The sequence below is a fragment of the Giraffa tippelskirchi genome, chromosome 13 (genome assembly GCF_054371585.1).
Source record: "Giraffa tippelskirchi isolate mGirTip1 chromosome 13, T2T-mGirTip1v1.2.pri, whole genome shotgun sequence".
NCBI classification, from domain to species: Eukaryota; Metazoa; Chordata; class Mammalia; order Artiodactyla; family Giraffidae; genus Giraffa; species Giraffa tippelskirchi.
Window position 1 is genome coordinate 94,817,842 of NC_137287.1, and position 18,800 is coordinate 94,836,641.

At 41.7% G+C, this 18,800-nt stretch overlaps 1 pseudogene; it reads right to left on the minus strand.

Moving 5' to 3' along the window:
* Nucleotides 1–1,106: 1,106 nt before the first annotated feature.
* LOC145533042 (STE20-related kinase adapter protein alpha-like) lies at nucleotides 1,107–2,100 on the minus strand (annotated as a pseudogene).
* Nucleotides 2,101–18,800: the final 16,700 nt, after the last annotated feature.

Sequence of the window (18,800 nt, forward strand, 5' to 3'; positions counted from 1 at the left end):
CCTTGTAAGGATATCACAGAGGTTTTTCTTTTTGGAATCTTTGGAAGTTTTCATTTGTTCTGGCAGTGAATGTAACATGGCATAAGGACTTAGGCCCTCAAGCTAGGCAAGACATTATGGCCACTGGAAGAAGCACCATGGCAGCTGGCAGGAGGCAGTAAAATGGCTCGTGTTGGGAAAGGACTGAGCTACACAGATGAACCAAGGGAAGGTTTTAGGTGTCAGGGCCCAAGCGAAAAGTGGGATGAGGATGGACTGCCCTAGCCTTAACCTAGTGCTTTAAAAAGAAAAAATACCCTTCCCTTCAGTCATTAGAGAGCCATCTGAAGGGAGGGAGAATTCCCCGGTGGCTCAGATGATAAAGAGTCTGCCTGCAATGTGGGAGACCCTGGTTCGAACCCTGGGTTGGGAAGATCACCTGGAGAAGGAAATGGCAACCCACTCCAGTATTCTTGCCTGGAAAATTCCATGGATGGAGGAACCTGGCAGGTTACAGTCCATTGGGTTGCAAAGAGTTGGACACGACTGAGCGACTTGACTTTCCTTTCCTTTTTGAGGGGAGGGCATCTTATTACTTGCCCCTCCATGGTCCTATAGGATCTGAGAGCAGGGGAGAAGAATGGAACAAGGCTGATACGAGAGCCAGAGTGGGAAGAAGTCACACAGTTCCCTGGGTGGATGAGTCAAAACCTGGGCTTGGACTTCAGTCCCCTGTGGCCAGAACAGCATCTTTTCCTTCTGAAGAGGTCAGGTCACTTGAGCTCGCAGGACTGAGAATATCATCTCTTTGGCCCCTCTTGATCCCTGGTTGTTGGAATTCCCTCATGTCTCAAAAGCCTTGGAGCAATAAAGTTTCTCTCCAGGAATTTCTTTCCTAGTCAGCAAGCAGCAGGCTCTCCTGGCAGAAATGTCCTTTCTGCCCAATCTGCCCCCTAGGAGGGTGGGAATGTGGCCAACCCTCTGGAAGGGTCCCAGAAGCTCACATGGCCCCAGATGGAGAATGTGTACCTTCTTCATAGGCTTAGCACTCCCAGTCGTCCACCTCCAGCTCTTCCAGGTTTGGTACCAGGCCAAAGATTTCACTGTGATCCAAAGACCAGCGGCCTTCAAAACTGGTTTTGGGGGTGACAGGATGAAGTAACTTAGGCAAAGCCTCTGAGGCATGTCGCTCGATCTGCTTAAAGGAAGAATTGTTCATGAGGGAGCTGGCACTTGGTCTTATATCCAGGTTGCACTGAATGCACTGCTCCACAAAGTGGAGGAAATGGGGTGAGAAGTTGTGGTGATAAGCGTGGGATGGCGAGTCGCCATTGGAGGTCCCGGGAGTGCTGGTGGCCAGGTTGTCACTCAGGCCATAACTGGCTGCTGAGTGCGAGGTGCTCATGGTCAGCTCCTCAGGGAGGTTGGTGCTGGTGTGCAGCAGGCAGGGCACTGTGCTGTTCAGCTTCTCCGGCAGCATCTAGGTGGCGGGCATATCTTTAAAGGGGACGTGGCCATCAGCCACTTCACAGGCCGTGATTCTCACACTGCAATGTCAAATTTGGCATCATAAACCTGAAGATTCTGCCAGAGGACTTATGAGCTGAGCCAAGGCAGAACCTTGATTCAGTACTTGAGAAAGTACTGTGCTGCTACTGCCGGTGGACTGATCGTGCTGAGTTGCTGTGTAAGATCAGAGTGTAAGTGGCTGGTTTTGACTCTCCAGTGCACGCATCCCAAGTGGTGGGTGTAGTGGACCCTGAGCGCCCCCTGCAGACTGTAAGCAATGGCCAGTTCATTCATGCCGTCCATGAAGTGTGTATAGAAGAGGTCCTTTGCAGAGCCATATGCCCTGAATAGTGTGACAACCCACAGCTCATTATCTGCAATAAAAGTGGCTTGATATGGCAGGGTATTGGGATGGCTGAAGAACTTAGAGACATGAAGCTCCCCCTGCAAGAACGTCGCCATCTCGTTGGAACGAGCTTCTAGGTTAATCCTTTGTACATACTCTCTCATTGGTTTGTACTTTGTTAGATTCATTGTTATCTGGTCCTCAAATCTTTTGCCTGTAACAATGAGAAGTTCATAACACCCTCCCTCCGGCAGAAAGTTACTCATGATCTCCTGTTTAGAGAAGGATGTTATCAACCCTGAACTCACCATATTGGTCTGCAATGGTTCCAAATCTCTTAGGCCCTCAACAACGAACTTTTCAGAAATCTAGCACCTAATTCTTTCTATTTACTTACAAGAAAAGACCTAACATGTAGACCTACTTTAATTTCAAAAATTTAAACCCAGTCTCAGCTCTGCCTCCTTGGTTTAAGGTCGCACCTCTGCCAGGCCCATTTCTGGGAGGCCAGAGTTATTGACTATATCTTCCATACTGTACATTTCATTCCCCTGACTCATTTATTTTGCAACTGGAATTTGTACCTCTTAATCTCCCTCACTTATTTCTTTTCTGCCTCCTCCCCTCTCCCCTCTGGCAACCACCTGTTTGTTCTGTGTATCTGTAACTCTGTTTCTGTTTTGTTATGTTTGTTCATTTGTTTTGTTTTTTAGATTCCACATTTAAGGGAATTCAGAGAGTATTTGTCTTTCTCTCTCTTACATTTCACTTTAGCATAATACCCTCTAGGTTCATACATGTTGCTGCAAATTGCAAGATTTCATTCTTTTTTTATGGCTGAATAATATTCCTTTTCTTACATATACCACATCTTCTTTATCCATTCATCTATTAATGGAACCTTAGATTGCTTCCATATCTTGGCTATTGTAAATAATGCTATAATGTACGGGGACATATGTCTTTTTTAACTAATGTTTTTGTTCCTATCAGATAAATACCCAGGATGGAATTACTAGTTTATATGGTTTTTTTTGTTCAGTCATTCAGTCACTCAGTCTTGTCTGGTTCTTTGTGATCCCATGGACTGCAGCATGCCAGGCTTCCCTGTCCTTCACCATCTCCTGGAGTTTGCTCAAACTCATGTTCATTGAGTCAGTGATGCCATCCAACCATCTCATCCTCTGCCATCCCCTTCTCCTCCTACCTTCAATCTTTCCCAACATCAGGGTCTTTTCTAATGAGTTGGCTCTTTCCATCAGGTGGCCAAAGTATTGGAGCTTCAGCTTCAGCATCAGTCTTTCCAATGAGTATTCAGGGTTGATTTCCTATAGGACTGACCGGTTTGATCTCCCTGAAGTCCAAGGGAATCTCAAGAATCTTATCCAATACCACAGTTCAAAAGTATCAGTTCTTCAGTGCTCAGCCTTCTTTATGGTCCAACTCTTACACAGTTTATATGGTAGTTCTATTTTTAATTTTTTTAAGGAATCGCCATACTGTTTCTATAGTGGTTACACCAATTTATATTCCCAACAACAGTATACAAGGGTTCCTTTTTCTCCACAACCTTGCCAACAAGAGTATTTGTTGTCTTTTCTATAGTAGCCATTCTGATGGGTGCGAGGTAATATCTCGCTGTGGTTTTGAATTGCATTTCCCTGATGATTAAGTGATGTTGAGCAAATATTCTCTCCTATCTAGTAGGTGACCTTTTTGTTTTGTTGACATTTTTCTTCTCTGTGCAAAAGTTTCTTAGTTTGATGTAGTCCTAAATGTTTGTTCTTGCTTTTGTTTCCCTCACCTGAGGAAAAATATCCCCCCAAATGTTAGTATGGCCTATGTCAAACAGTGTACTGCCTATGTTTCCTTCTAGAAGTTTTATGGTTTCAGGTCTTATATTTAAGTCTTTAATCCATTTTGAATTTATCTTTGTGCATGGTGTGAGAGAGTAGTCCTGTTTGACTCTTTTGCATGTAGCTGTCCATTCTTCTCATACCATTTATTGAAGAGCCTTCTTCCATTGTATGTTCTTACCTCTTTTGTGGTAGATTAACTGCCCATATAAGTGTGGGTTCATTTCTGGGCTCTCTACTCTGTTCCATTGATCAGAATGTCTGTTTTTGTGCTGGTATCAAACTATTTTGATGACACTAGCTTTTCTTTCTCAAGATTTTGGCTATCTGGGATCTTTTGTGCTTCCATGCAGACTTTACAATTATTTTTTCTAATTCTGTGGAAAATGTCATTGGTATTTTGTCAGGTGTTGCCCTGCATCTGTAGATTGTGTTGGGTAGTATGGTCATTTTAACAATATTAACTCTTCCAATACATAGACATGGTATATCTTTCCTTCCATTTGTCTTATCTTCAATTTCTTTCATCAGTGATTTATAGTTTTCTGAGAACAAGTCTTTTACCTCCTTAGTTAGATATATGCCTGGGTATTTTATTCTTTTTGATGCAATTGTAAATAGGCTTACTTTTTCATTTCTCTCTTTCTGAGTGTTCATTGTTAATGTATAGAAATGCAATAAGGACTTCCTTGGTGGTTCAGTGGCTTAGAATCTGCCTGCCAATGCAGGGTTTGATTCCTTGTCTGGGAAGATCCCACATGCCTAGGAGCAACTAAGCCTGTGCGCCACAACTACTGAGCCTCCACTCTAGAGCCTGCACTTCCCAACAAGAGAAGCTACCACTGTGAGAAGCCCGAACACCACAACTAGAGAGTAGCCCCCACTCACCACAACTAGAGAAAATCTGTGCACAGCAACAGCCAAAAATAAAAATAATAAAACAAATTAATTTTAAAAAGTTTTAAAGAGAAATGCAACAGATATTTTCACCTTATGGGAAAACAGACTAAGGAGTTTAGTATGTATGGGCCAGGAGCTATCACAACAGCTTTAGGAGATCATGGTATTCCTGAAGGGAGAGCAGGGAGTGCTGGGTGATAGGGGATGTTAGCTCATGGCAGGAGGCTGGGCAGCTGGAAGACTTTCATTTTCTCTTGCCTCTTTTCAGGGTTGATGTGCCACTGCCTCCTTCCTTAGGAATCTCCAGCATCAGTCCAGAGAGAACCCAAGCCCAGGACCATTTTGCCCCCACTCCACATTGCATCCCTTGGTGACTTCAACCACCTCTGCCTGCATTCATCCACAGGACAGGGTAAGATGGTGACATGGACATTGAGTTCTACGGGGCTGTAAGCATTTGAGATCCTCAGTTCCATGAAGTTCTCAGCATACTTCGCTTTTTCATCAAAGCAGCTGAGTGTGGTGTGTGGATGGGAGTGAGGGATGGGGAACACAGCATCAAAGGGCAGATCTATGCCAGTAAGCAAAGATTTTTGTTCACCTTGGATTTGAATGCCATCCGTGGGGCTCAATCAGATAAACTTGTCATGTTTTGGGCTCATCTAAAGCTCTGTTCCAAACATCCTAGCTGATACCATTTATCTCAGATACTGGGACCCTTTGATTCAGCAGCCTCATCCACACTGACCTTTGGGTGGGTCTGTGCAGCTTTCTGCCCCATTGTCATAATATCCCTCCTCTTCCTGCATGGGGTTAGAGTGAGCAGGAACCAAAGCACCATTCAGGTGGCTTTTTATAATCCTGCCTCTCACTGCTTAGCCTCACTAACAGGTAGGACAATGTGAGACCCTCACTCTAGCCACCCTCATCCTGCTCACCATTTGAGTGAGAGGATTCACTAACAAAGAAAGGCAATGCCAAAGAATGCTCAAACTACCACACAATTGCACTCATCTCACATGCTAGTAAAGTAATGCTCAAAATTCTCCAAGCCAGGCTTCAGCAATATATGAACCATGAACTTCCAGATGTTCAAGATGGTTTTAGAAAAGGCAGAGGAACCAGAGATCAAGTTGCCAATATCCGCTGGATCATCAAAAAAGCAAGAGAGTTTCAGAAAAACATCTATTTCTGCTTTATTGACTATGCCAAAGCCTTTGACTGTGTGGATCACAATAAACTGTGGAAAATTCTGAAAGAGATGGGAATACCAGACCATCTGACCTGTCTCTTGAGAAACCTGTATGCAGGTCAGGAAGCAACAGTTAGAACTGGACATGGAACAACAGACTGGTTCCAAATAGGAAAAGGAGTACGTCAAGGCTGTATATTGTCACCCTGCTTATTTAACTTATACGCAGAGTACATCATGAGAAATGCTGGGCTGAAAGAAACACAAGCTGGAATCAAGATTGCCGAGAGAAATATCAATAACCTCAGATATGCAGATGACACCACCCTTATGGCAGAAAGTGAAGAAGAACTAAAGAGCCTCTTGATGAAAGTGAAAGAGGAGAGTGAAAAAGTTGGCTTAAAGCTCAACATTCAGAAAACTAAGATCATGGCATCTGGTCCCATCACTTCATGGGAAATAGATGGGGAAACAGTGTCAGACTTTATTTTTTTGGGCTCCAAAATCACTGCTGATGGTGATTGCAGCCATGAAATTAAAAGACGCTTACTCCTTGGAAGGAAGGTTATGGCCAACCTAGATACCATATTTAAAAAGCAGAGACATTACTTTGCCAACAAAAGTCTGTCTAGTCAAGACTATGGTTTTTCCAGTGGTCATGTATGGATGTGAGAGTTGGACAGTGAAGAAAGCTGAGCGCTGCAGAATTGATGCTTTTGAGCTGTGGTGTTGGAGAAGACTCTTGAGAGTCCCTTGGACTGCAAGGAGATCCAACCAGTCCATCCTAAAAGAGATCAATCCTGAGTGTTCATTGGAAGGACTGATGTTGAAGCTGAAACTCCAATACTTTGGCCACCTCATGCGAAGAGTTGACTCATTGGAAAAGACCTTAATGCTGGGTAGGATTGGGGGCAGGAGGAGAAGGGGACAACAGAGGACAAGATGGTTGGATGGCATCACTGACTCGATGGACATGGATTTGGGTAGACTCCGGGAGTTGGTGATGGACAGAGAGGCCTGGCGTGCTGCAATTCATGGGGTTGCAAAGAGTCGGACACAACTGAGCGAGTGAACTGAACTGAACTGATTCACTAACATGTGCCAGCGAGTCTTTGCATATACCCTGATATGGTCCACAGTGTCCTCATCTTTCCTCTTCCACAAGCCATACCCCTATCAGCACCCTATCCTCATTGCCAAAACTGTCAGGGTCTGGCATTTGAGTTTACCCTGCTGATAAGTCAATAATTAGCCTCTTACTGCTTCATAGATGCTGGCCAAGATATGATTCTAAGGACAGAGACAAAGGACTCTATTACTCACAGTCAGCAGCATAGGCATAATGTTTACACTGGCTCCCTTGCCCCACCCCCCAAGTCCCACAGGGGCAACACAAAGGGCCCGAGTAGATGCTGTGCATACAGTGGGTTTATGTTGCATCTGAGGAACACCAAACTTGGAGAACCCACTTGCTTTATAGCAGGAAATAAGTAAGACTGCTTTTTGTCCTAGAGGAGGGTGTTAGTCAATCCCTCATTGCAAACACAAGCCTGAGAAATGGCAAAGAGCCATTAGGACCCTGCATCCTTGGCATATCCAGGAAGACTGTGCAGGGACACCCAGGGCTCATGGCCGGTTGCTTTTCCTAGTAGTTCCTACTCCATGTCTGCTTCCAGGCCATGCTTGTCTCTTTGAAAATTCCTGATTCTCAGTCCTAACACCCAGGTTGGATTGTGGCAGCAGAAACAAATAAAAGAGAAACCCAAGCTCTTTTAAAGTCACAGATGCAAAGGACTTACATAGATCTTAACAGATCAAATAGAGCAGTATACTTAAAGAATACTATATTTTAACCAAGTTTTTCTAACATATAAGGATGGCTCAGCCATTAAAATGTTTATCAATATGTATTAACAAACATAGAGATAAATTTCATTCACTCATTTAGCAGATACATATGAGCCCAGGTTGACAAAAATGACAAAATTCCAGTCCTCATTGAACTTACATTCAAGCGGCAGACACAGACAAAAATCAAAGAAAAAAATACGACATCTAATAGTGACTGGTATAACTAAGAAAATAAAGCTCCAGTGAAGTGATAGATATCAGCAGTTTCACATGGTTTGACCTAATATATATGTGGGAATTTAATATTTGATAAAAGTAGAAGTTCTTATCTGGAGGAACAGATAATAGATGATACTGGGGCAATTAGCTAAACTTTCAGAAAAAAAATAAAGTTAGATATTTATATTTCACATTTTATATAAAACTACATTTCAGATAAATTAATGACCATTACAGCATTTGAAAAAACATTGGAAAATATGCTTATTGTCTTAAGGTAGAGGAGACCTTCTGAAATGAAAGCACTGCAGACTAAGACTGACACATTGCTTTCTGTATCGTGTGGGAGGAGAGAAGAAGTGGTGTGTGCAAATGGCAGGAAGTGTCATTAAAGGACTGGGCCTCGGCTCTCCTCCCCTGTCCTTCTTCTTGCTGGCTGGACTACATAAATGGTGGCTGGAGCTGAAATAACTGTTTTGAATAAAGTTGGGAATGGAGACCTTGCATGGTGGATCTACAAGATAATGAAGTCTGAGCCTCGGACAGGATGGAGGCCAATCTAGCCCTGAATCAACGATCATTGAACTTTTATGTGAGCAAGAAGTAAACCCCTTTCTTATGTGGGGTGTGGTTATGTTGCACATGGCCACTTGCACTGAATCTAATCCTAGCTGATAAATCTCAGCCCCAGGAGGAAGATCATGACTGGTGTAAGCCACTGGTTCTCAACTCTGATTGACTTTTTAGTCATACAGGGAGTTTTTAAAGAACACCAGTATCTGGAACTCACCCAAGACCAAATTACATCAAAACCTCTGGCAGTGGGGTCCAGACATGGGTATTTTTAAATAGCTCACCTATGAGGCTAATGGGCTTCTCTGGGGGCTCAGATGGTAAAGAATCTGCCTGCAACATAGGAGACCCAGGTTCAATCCCTGGGTTGGGAAGATCTCCTGGAGAAGGAAATGGCATTCCACTTCAGTATTCTTGCTTAGAGAACTCCATGGACAGAGAAGCCTTGTGTGCTATATAGTCCATGGGGTTGCAAAGAATCAGACATGACTGAGTGACTAACATTTTCACTTTCACATGAATCTAATATGCAATCAGACTGTGAAGAATTGGTTTAAGCCAATCAGGACAAGCTTCTTCCCTCTTTCGGAGTCTCCATTACAGTAGGAGAGGTCAGGGACCTAGTTCTGGCCTGTGATACCTAAGTGGAAATTCATTGAGATTGTTTCTTGGATAGCATTTGTACTTCTGATAAGAAGGAACTTATATGGCTATGATCTTTCTTTCTTCCCCTTTCTAGCTCTGATCCCAGAAGAGATGTCCAGAGCTGTTGCAACCATATGGTGAGTATGAGGCACCAAGGATGAGGATATTAGACAACATACTAAGTTGGCAGGGTGAAAAGTTAGAGAGCCTGGATCTCAGGGTGCATCACCACACAACTAAATCAATCCCAGTTATTCCTTATCTTCAGAAAAGAGGGGGGAAAACCCAACAACCCTTATTTGTTTAACAAATTTCTTGCTTATTACAGCAGATCATATTCATAACAGAAACATATACATGGGTGTAGGCATTTTGGATGCACTTTGTAACATTTTTCATGTGTACAAAGAAAATCGTACAGGGGTAAGCACAGCATTATCACTGGTGATGGCCCAAACTAGAAATCACCTAAGGCTCCATCAACTTGAGAAAGGCTAGATAAATTTAGTAAATTCACACTATAGAATACTATGCAGCAAAATAAAACAATGAACCTGCCCATTTTCTAAAATGTGGTACCTTAGATCTCTAAGACATGATGTTGAGGGAAAAAAGTAGATTACAACACAGTAAGTGCTAAAACAAAAAAAAGCAAATATACAGAGTATGAAACAATTTATTCTGAAACACACACCCATGCACTAAAAACAATACTTTATTCTGTGTGTGTAAGGGGGAGGGTATACAGGCATAGGAAAAAGGTTTCAAAAGAGACAACCAGCTGCTTACGGGGAAAGGGCAAAAGGATTGGGGCTGTGGCTGGCGTGGTAGGAAACTTTGCCCTTATTTATAATCTATAATTTTTTTTAAAAAAGGAATGTGATCATTTACCTACTGCCCAATTAAAAATGCTCAAGCAAAAGTTTATATTAACAGGAAGGGAGGTATTGAAGATGGTGAAGGAGTAAAATGTGGAGATCCTCTTTCTCCCCCAAAATACATGAAAAATGCAGCTGCACGTGGAACAAATCCTACAGAACATCTACTGAATGCTGCCAGAAGGCTTCAGCCTTCCAAAAAGGCAAGCTAGTCTCTATAGCTAATCTTGAATAAAGTGGTAGGGAAACAGCAATCAGAAAAAAAATAGAGACAAGGAAAATGGGAGGAATCCTGCACCTCAGGGAGAGAGTCGTGAAGGAGGCAAAGTTCTTTGAACCCCCCTCACAGGAGCTTCGGAACCTCAGAGGAGAATGTAACAGGTGCTCTGAAGGCAAATGGGAGAGAATTCAGCACAGAGATTGTTGCTGACCAGCACTTCCCAGCTGAGAAGCAGTTTGCATGCCCACTGCAGCAAGTAGGGGTTGGGTGCTGAGGCTCAGGCTTCAGGAATCGGACCCCAGGATGAGGACTGGGGTTGCCTGCCATTAAGTTACTCTGAGGGGACTAGTACAACACGCAGAAAGAGCCCAGGGAAAAGCCTGGGCCTGCCAGAGAGGCAAGAGATCATCACCACTGGGACCATCTAACTCCAAGTGCTCACAGTTTGCAGGACCGTGCCTTTGTAAGTGTCATAAGGTGGGATGAGCCGGCTGTGGTCTGTGACCCCAGAGGTGGGCATGCCCATGGACCTACTGCCATCAAGGATGGCACGAGTGTCAAAGGAGGTGGGGGATGGCACAAGGATATGGTCTGTGACACCAGAGGTGGCTGTGATGGCTGCCACAGTGGCTACCAAGCTGTGAGCGGGTGCAGGTCATTATCCACAACTTGGTTCTTCCAAGGGACCCAGGGTCAGTTCGCCTGGGAGAGCACATGACCCACCTCTGACTCTAGCAACTTCCAGCAGGTCTCTACTGCCACAGGCACTCCCTCATTGTGTCTGCCCTGCCCCTCACACTCCCTAGCCCAACTGAGCAAGTGAGCCCTAATAAGCCTTGGCCTTATTAGGCTCCTCTTGTCTGTGGCCTACATGCTGAGGTGGGGCCAAAACCAAAGCGGAACACCAGGAGCTGTGTGACCAAAGAAGAGGAAGGGAATTCACTCCTGCAGCAGCAGATGCAGCAGATTAAATCCCTGCAATTGGCTTAAGACTGTGAGCTTTGGGGGCAACTGTGGACTTTGGAAGCAAGTACAAGTTGGAGTAAGGCCAGATCTCAGTCAGAGCTGATCCCACATCACCAACAGCAGGTCCAGAGACCTTCTGAGACCTTGCAGCCTGTGGAAAGGAGACCCCAAACCCAGTAAATTAAACAAAATGAGAATACAGAGAAACATGCAGCAGATGAAGGAGCATGGTAAAAACCACCAGACCAAACAAAGAAAGAGGAAATAGGCCGTCTACCTGAAAAAGAATTCAGAGTAATGGTAGTAAAAATGATCCAAAACCTTGGAGATAAAATGGAGGCACAGATAAACAGAATGGAGGCAAGGATTGAGAAGATGTAAGAAATAATTTACAAGGACCTAGAAGAACTAAAGAACAAGCAATCAACAATGAACAACATAATAACTGAAATTTAAAATACACTAGAAGGAACCAATAGCAGAATAACTGAGTGAGCTGGAAGATAGAGTGGTGGAAATAACTGAAGCAGAACAGGATAAAGAAAAAAGAATGAAAAGAAATGAGGACAGTCTCAGAGACCTCTGGTACAACATTAAATGCACCAACATTCGACTTATAGGGGTCCCAGAAGAAGAAGAGAAAAAGAAAGGGTATGAGAAAATATTTGAGGAATTATAGTTGAAAAATTCCCTAACATGGGAAAGGAAATAGCCATCCAAGTCCAGGAAGCCTAGAGAGTCCCATACAGGATAAATCCAAAAAGAGCAACATGCCAAGACACATATTAATCAGACTAACAAAAATTAAGCACAAATAAAAAAATATTAAAAGCAGCAAGGGAAAAGCAACAAATAACACACAAGGGAATCCCCATAAGGTTAAAAGCTGATCTTTCAGCAGAAACTCTGCAGGCCATAAAGGAGTGGCAGGATATACTTAAAGTGATTAAAGGAAACACCTACAACCAACAATACCCTACCCAGCAAGGATCTCATTCAGATTTGACAGAGAAATCAAAAGCTTTACAGACAAGCAAAAATTAAGTGAATTCAGCACCACCAAGTCAGCTTTACAACAAATGCTAAAGGAACTTCTCTAGACAGGAAGGAGAAGGCAATGGCACCCCACTCCAGTACTCTTGCCTGGACAATCCCATGCACGGAGGAGCCTGGTAGGCTGCAGTCCATGGGGTCGTGAAGAATCAGACATGACTGAGTGACTTCACTTTCACTTTTCACTCTCATGCATTGGAGAAGGAAATGGCAACCCACTCCAGCGTTCTTGTCTGGAGAATCCCAGGGATGGGGAAGCCTGGTGGGCTGCCGTCTATGGGGTCGCAGAGTCTGACACGACTGAAGCTACTTAACAGCAGCTAGACAGGAAACAAAAGAGAAAGAAAGGATCTACAAAAACAAACCTAAGGCACTTGCCTTTTGCAGTGGCCCACACTCTGTCTGTGGAGTGTGCTTCTCTCTGGGTCTGAATAAATCCATTTCTTACCTAAAAAAAAAAACAAAAAAAACCCCAACAAAAACCCAAATCAATAAAGTTAATGGTAATAGGAGCATATATATCAATAGTTACCTTAAATGTAAATGGATTAAATGCTCCAACCAAAAGACACAGACTGGCTGAATGGATTGAAAAAAAACAAGACCCATATATATACTGTCTAAAAGAGACCCACTTCAGATCTAGGGACACAAACAGACTGAAAGTCAGGGGCTGGAAAAAGATATACCATGCAAGTAGAAATCAAAAAAAAGTGGAAGTAGCAATACTAATATCAGATAAAATAGACTTCAAAATAAAGACTGTTACAAAAGACAAGAAAGGACACTACATAATGATAAAAGGATCAATCCTAAAAGATGTAACAATTATAAATATATAATATGAACCAACATATGAACACCTCAATAATCAGGCAAAGCTATTATCTATAAAAGAGGAAATAGACAGTAACACAATAACAGTAGGGGACTTTAATATCTCACTCACAATAATGGACAGATCATCTAGACAGAAATTTAATAAGGAAACACAAGCCTTAAATGACACACTGGACGTGATAGACCTAATTGATATTTATAGGGCATTCCATCCCAAAACAGCAGAATACATTTTTTGCTCAAGTGCACAGGAAACATTCTCCAGGATGGGTCACAAATCAAGCCTTGGTAAATTTAAGAAAATTGAAATTGTATCAGGCATTTTTTCTGACCACAATGCTGTGAGATTAGATATCAGTTACAGGAGAAAAAAACTATAAAAAAATACAAACACATGGAGGTTAAAAAATATACTTCTTAATAGCCAAGAGATCACTGAAGAAATCAAAAAATACCTTCAAACAAATGATCATGAAAACACGCCGACTCAAAACCTATGGGATGCAGTAAAAGCAATGCTAAGAGAAAAGTTTATAGCAATACAAGTCTACCACAAAAAAATGAGAAAAACATCAAATAACCAACCTAACCTTACATTTACAGCAACTAGAAAAAGAAGAAGAAAAAAACCCAGAGTTAGTAGAAGGAAAGAAATATAAATATCAGAACAGAAATAAATGGAAAAGAAATGAAGGAAGCAATAACAAAGATCAATAAAACTAAAAGCTGGTTCTTTGAGAAGATAAACAAAATTAACAAGCCATTAATTAGACAGACTCATCAAGAAGAAAAGGGAGAAGATTCAAATTAATAAAATTAGAAGTGAAAAAGAAGTTACAACAGACAACGCAGAAATAAAAAGGATCATAAGAGATTACTATATGCAACTATATGCCAATAAAATGAACAGCCTGGAAGAAATGGACAAGTTCTTAGCAATGTACAACTTTCTAAGACTGAACCAGGAAGAATTAGAAAATATGAACAGACCAATCACAAGCACTGAAATCGAAATTGTGATAAAAAACCTATGCAGAGAAAGCTTTTGACAAAATTCAACACTCATTTGCTATAAAAAAAAAACTCTCCAGAAAATTGGCATAGAAGGAACCTACCTCAACATAATAAAGGCCACATATGATAAACCCACAGAAAATATTATTCTCAACAGTGAAAAACTGAAAGCATATCCTCCTAAGATCAGAAACAAGACAAGTGCTCTCACCACTACTATTTAAACATAGTTTTGGAAGTCCTAGCCACAGCAATCAGAGAAGAAAAAGAAAGAAAAGGAATCCAGATTGGAAAAGAATAAGCAAAACTCTCACTGTTTGGAGATGACATGATACTATACATAGAAAATCCACCAAAATGCTCACCAAAATCACCAAAAATGCCACCAAAAAACTACTAGAGCTAATCAATGAATTCAGTAAAGTAGGAGAATATATAATCAATACATATAAATCACTTGCATCTGGATACACCAACAATAAAAATCAGAAAGAGAAATGAAAGAATTTCCCATTCACCATTGCAACAAAAGAATAAAATACCTAGGTATAAACCTACCTAAAGAGACAAAAGACCTGTATGCAGAAAACTATAAGACACTGATGAAAGAAATTAAAGATGACACAAACAGATGGTGAGGTATACCATGTTCTTGGATTGAAAGAATCAATATTGTCAAAATGATTATACTATCAAATGCAATCTACAGATTCAATGCAATCTTTATCAAATTACCAATGGCACTTTTCACAGAACCAGAACAAAAATTTCAAAATTTGTTTGGCAACATAAAAGACCCCAAATAACCAAAGCAATCTTGAGAAAGAAAAATGGAGGGAGGAATCAACCTCCCTGACTTCAGACTATTATACAAAGCTACAGTCATCAAGACAGTATGGTAGTGGCACAAAAACAGAAACATAGATCAATAGAACAAGATAGCCCAGAGATAAACCCACACACATATGGACACCTTATTTTTCACAAAGGAGGCAAGAATATACAATGGAGAAAAGACAGCCTCTTCAACAAGTGGTGCTGGGAAAATTGCACAGTTGCATGGAAAAAAATTAAATTAGAACACTTCCTAACACCATACACAAAAGTAAAATGGATTAAAGACTTAAATGTAAGTCCAGAATCTCTAAAGCTCTTAGAAGAAAACATAGTGTACTCTTTGACATAAATCACAGCAAGATTCTCTCTGACCCACCTCCTAGATTAATGGAAATAAAAACAAAAATAAACAAATGGGACCTAATAAAATTGAAAAGCTTTTGCACAGCAAAGGAAATTATAGACAAGATGAAAAGACAACCCTCAGAATAGGAGAAAATAATTGCAAATGAAACAATTGACAAAGGATTAATCTCCAAAATACATAAACAGCTCACACAGCTCCATTTCAGATAAACAAATAATCTACTCAAAAAATGGGCAGATGATCTAAACAGACATTTCTCCAAAGAAGACATACAGATGGCCAATAAACACATGAAAAAGATGCTCAACATTGCTCATTATTAGAGAAATGCAAATCAAAACTACAAAGAAGTACCACATCACATCAGTCAGAATGGCCATCATCAAAAAAATCTACAAACAATAAATACCGGGAAAATGTGGAGAAAAGGGAACCTTTTTGCACTGTTGGTGGGAATGTAAACTGATACAGCCATTATAGAAAACAGTATTGAGATTCCTTAAAAAACTAGGAATAAATCTATCATATACCCCAGCAATTCCACTATTGGGCGTATACCCTAGTAGTGGTTTGGTGGTTTAGTCACTAAGTTCGACTGTTGCGACCCCAAAGACTGTAGCCCACAAGGCTCCTCTGTCCTCTGTCCAAGGGATTTCCCAGGCAAGAATACTGGAGTGGGTTGCCTTTTCCTTCTATAGGGGATATTCCTGTTCCAGGGATTGAACCTGGGTATGCTGCATTGCAGGCAGATTCTTTACCAACTGAGCCACCTTCCATGGACCATAGCCTGCCAGGCTCCTCTGTCTATGGAATTTGCCAGACAAGAATACTAGAGTGTGTGGCCATTTCCTCCTCCAGAGGATCTTCCCAACTGAGGGATCAGACCTAGGTCTCCTGCATTGTAGGCAGATTCTTTTCAGTCTGATCTACTAGGGAAGCCCTTTTCACTTTCTCATATACCTTGCTGCATGCTAAGTTGCTTCAGTCTGATTCTTTGCGATCCCATGGACTGTAGCCCGCCAGACTCCTCTGTCCACGGGATTCTCCAGGCAAGAATACTGGAGTAGGTTGCCATTTTCTTGTCCAGGGGATCTTCCCAACCCAGGGATCAAACCCACCTCTCTTTACATCTGCATTGGCAGGCAAGTTCTTTACCACAGCGCCACCTGGGAAGCTCTGAGAAAACCACAATCCTAAAAATCACATGTACCCCAATGTTCATTGCAGCAATATTTACAATAGCCAAAGGACATGGAAGTAATCTAGATGTCCATCAACAGATGAATGGATAAAGAAGATGTCCTACATATATACAAAGGAATATTACTGAGCCATAAAAAGAAACAAATTTGAGTCAGTTGTAGTGGAGGTAGATAAACCTAGAGCCTCTTATACAGAGTGAAATAAGTCAGAAAGAGAAAAACAAGTATCATATATTAACACATATACATGGAATCTAGAAAAATGGTACTGGTGAACCTAGTAAAGAATGGAGTTGTGGACTCAGCAGGGGAAGGTGAGAGTGGAACGGATTGAGAAATTAACATTGACATACATACACTATCATGTGTAAAACAGATAATTAGTGGGAAGTTGCTTTGTAACACAAGGAGCCCAGCCTGGTGCTCTGTGAAGACCTAGGTGGGTGGGATGCGGGGTGGGAATGGAGGTTCCAGAGGGAGGGGATATGTATGTATATATATATAATTATGACTGATTTGTGTTGTTGTATGGCAGAAACCAACACAACATTGTAAAGTAATTTTCCACCAATTAAAAAAAATGAACAAGAAAAAAGAAGTTTTACTTTGGGGGGCTCTTCTCACTGAAGTCACCTTTCTTATTCTCTGTCGTCTCTCATCTCTTGGTGTTTCCTGCTCACCAAGAGCAGACCCTAGAACCTGGATCCCAGCCTTTTTCCTGCTTCTGCTGATGACACTATCCTAGGTGACTGTCATGGTGACACATTACCCATCCAATGTTGCAGGTCTGAGTCCTCCTCTGCTGGAGTCTTTTCAAGCTCTCTTCTGGATCCACTCCCATAGTCCCATCTGGTAGTTCTTTATCACCAGCATCTGCTCCATTTCCAAAACAACTGGTGGAAACATCCTCCTCTCCTTCCATCTTACTTGCTCAGTGAGTTCCACAAGGTCTTCTCTGACTATTTGGGGATCTTTGGTTCTTTTTCTCACCGATCTATCCATCAGATCTCTTCTGAATGGCTTCACTTCCCTCCTGATCCCATCTTGCCAATACCCTCAATGCTCTTGTAACTCTCTCTGGCAAAACACATCTTTAGATAAACCCAAGTTTGGCTTTCTTCAGGTATCACACATAATCATATCATGATAAGTTCATGGTCACCATACCAACAGGGTCCTCAGTATTGCTCATTAATCCCTCTTCATTTCTCTTATCCCTAGAACTTGAACCAGTCTTACTACTCCTTACTGTACCTCATCTCCTAAAACATGCCTGTCCTCCTCACTGGGTCCCAGTGCACCATGGTCATTCTCATCTCCACAGAATAGTAGTTGCCTTGTCCAGCTTTTCTTTGCCAACTGATGCATCCAGTCCCCCAACTGCTTCAGGTGTTGGTCATTAACTGCTCACAACTACCCCCTTCTCTGGGAGGGTTGTCCATGGCCAATGGAGCCTCCAAGAGCCAAAGAAGCGTGGAAGATTAGGCAACGCAGGGCTGAAGCAGTTATTAAGCCTTGCTTCAAACTGGGACAACCCTGAGACATCATTCCTGCTCCAGGGCTCCCTAGAATAAGCTAAGGTAGACTCCAGCTGAGGTTATATCTTGCTGAGCTCCATCCCTTGTCTTCTTCTTAGGAAAGGATTATAAATGCATAAACTAAAACAAATAGGATTATAAATAAAACTCATTAGGCTAAGAATAATAATAATAATGCAACCTTTTAATATAGCTCTATGCATGCTGCTTTGTTCATGCATTAAATAACAAAATCTCACATTAGGTCAAATAATATTAAAGTAGCGATCAGAGTAAATAATATTTCAAGATATCTGTGACAAATGAAATGCAGCATGAATTATAATTCCTATTAGTGATAAAGTCAAGGGTACTACAAATAGCACTAGACTATCACTTTATATTCATTTAAAAAACACATGTATTTATTTGGCTGAGCCAGGTCTTAGCTGTGGCATGCAGGATCTTTCTCTAGTTGTGGTGTTTGGACTCTGGAGAGTGCAGGTTCAGTAGTTGTGGTGGTGGGCTTAGTTCCTCTGTGCATGTGAGTTCTTAGTTTTCCAACCAGTGATCGAACCCATGTCCCCTGAATTGCAAGGCAGAGTCTTAACCACTGGACCACGAGGGCAGTCCCTCACTTTACATTTGTAATGATAGGAAACATTAAGTTTCAGTTAGAGGTTATTGAGAATAAAGAAGGGATTTTTTTATTTTCCCCATCCAGGTTCATGGTACTGATTTCTACTGATGGATACCTGGAGCTCTGGTTAGGACCCCTAAACTGGAGTATTTATAGGCCTAGGAAACTGACATTCAAATAATCTAGCCTCACACAA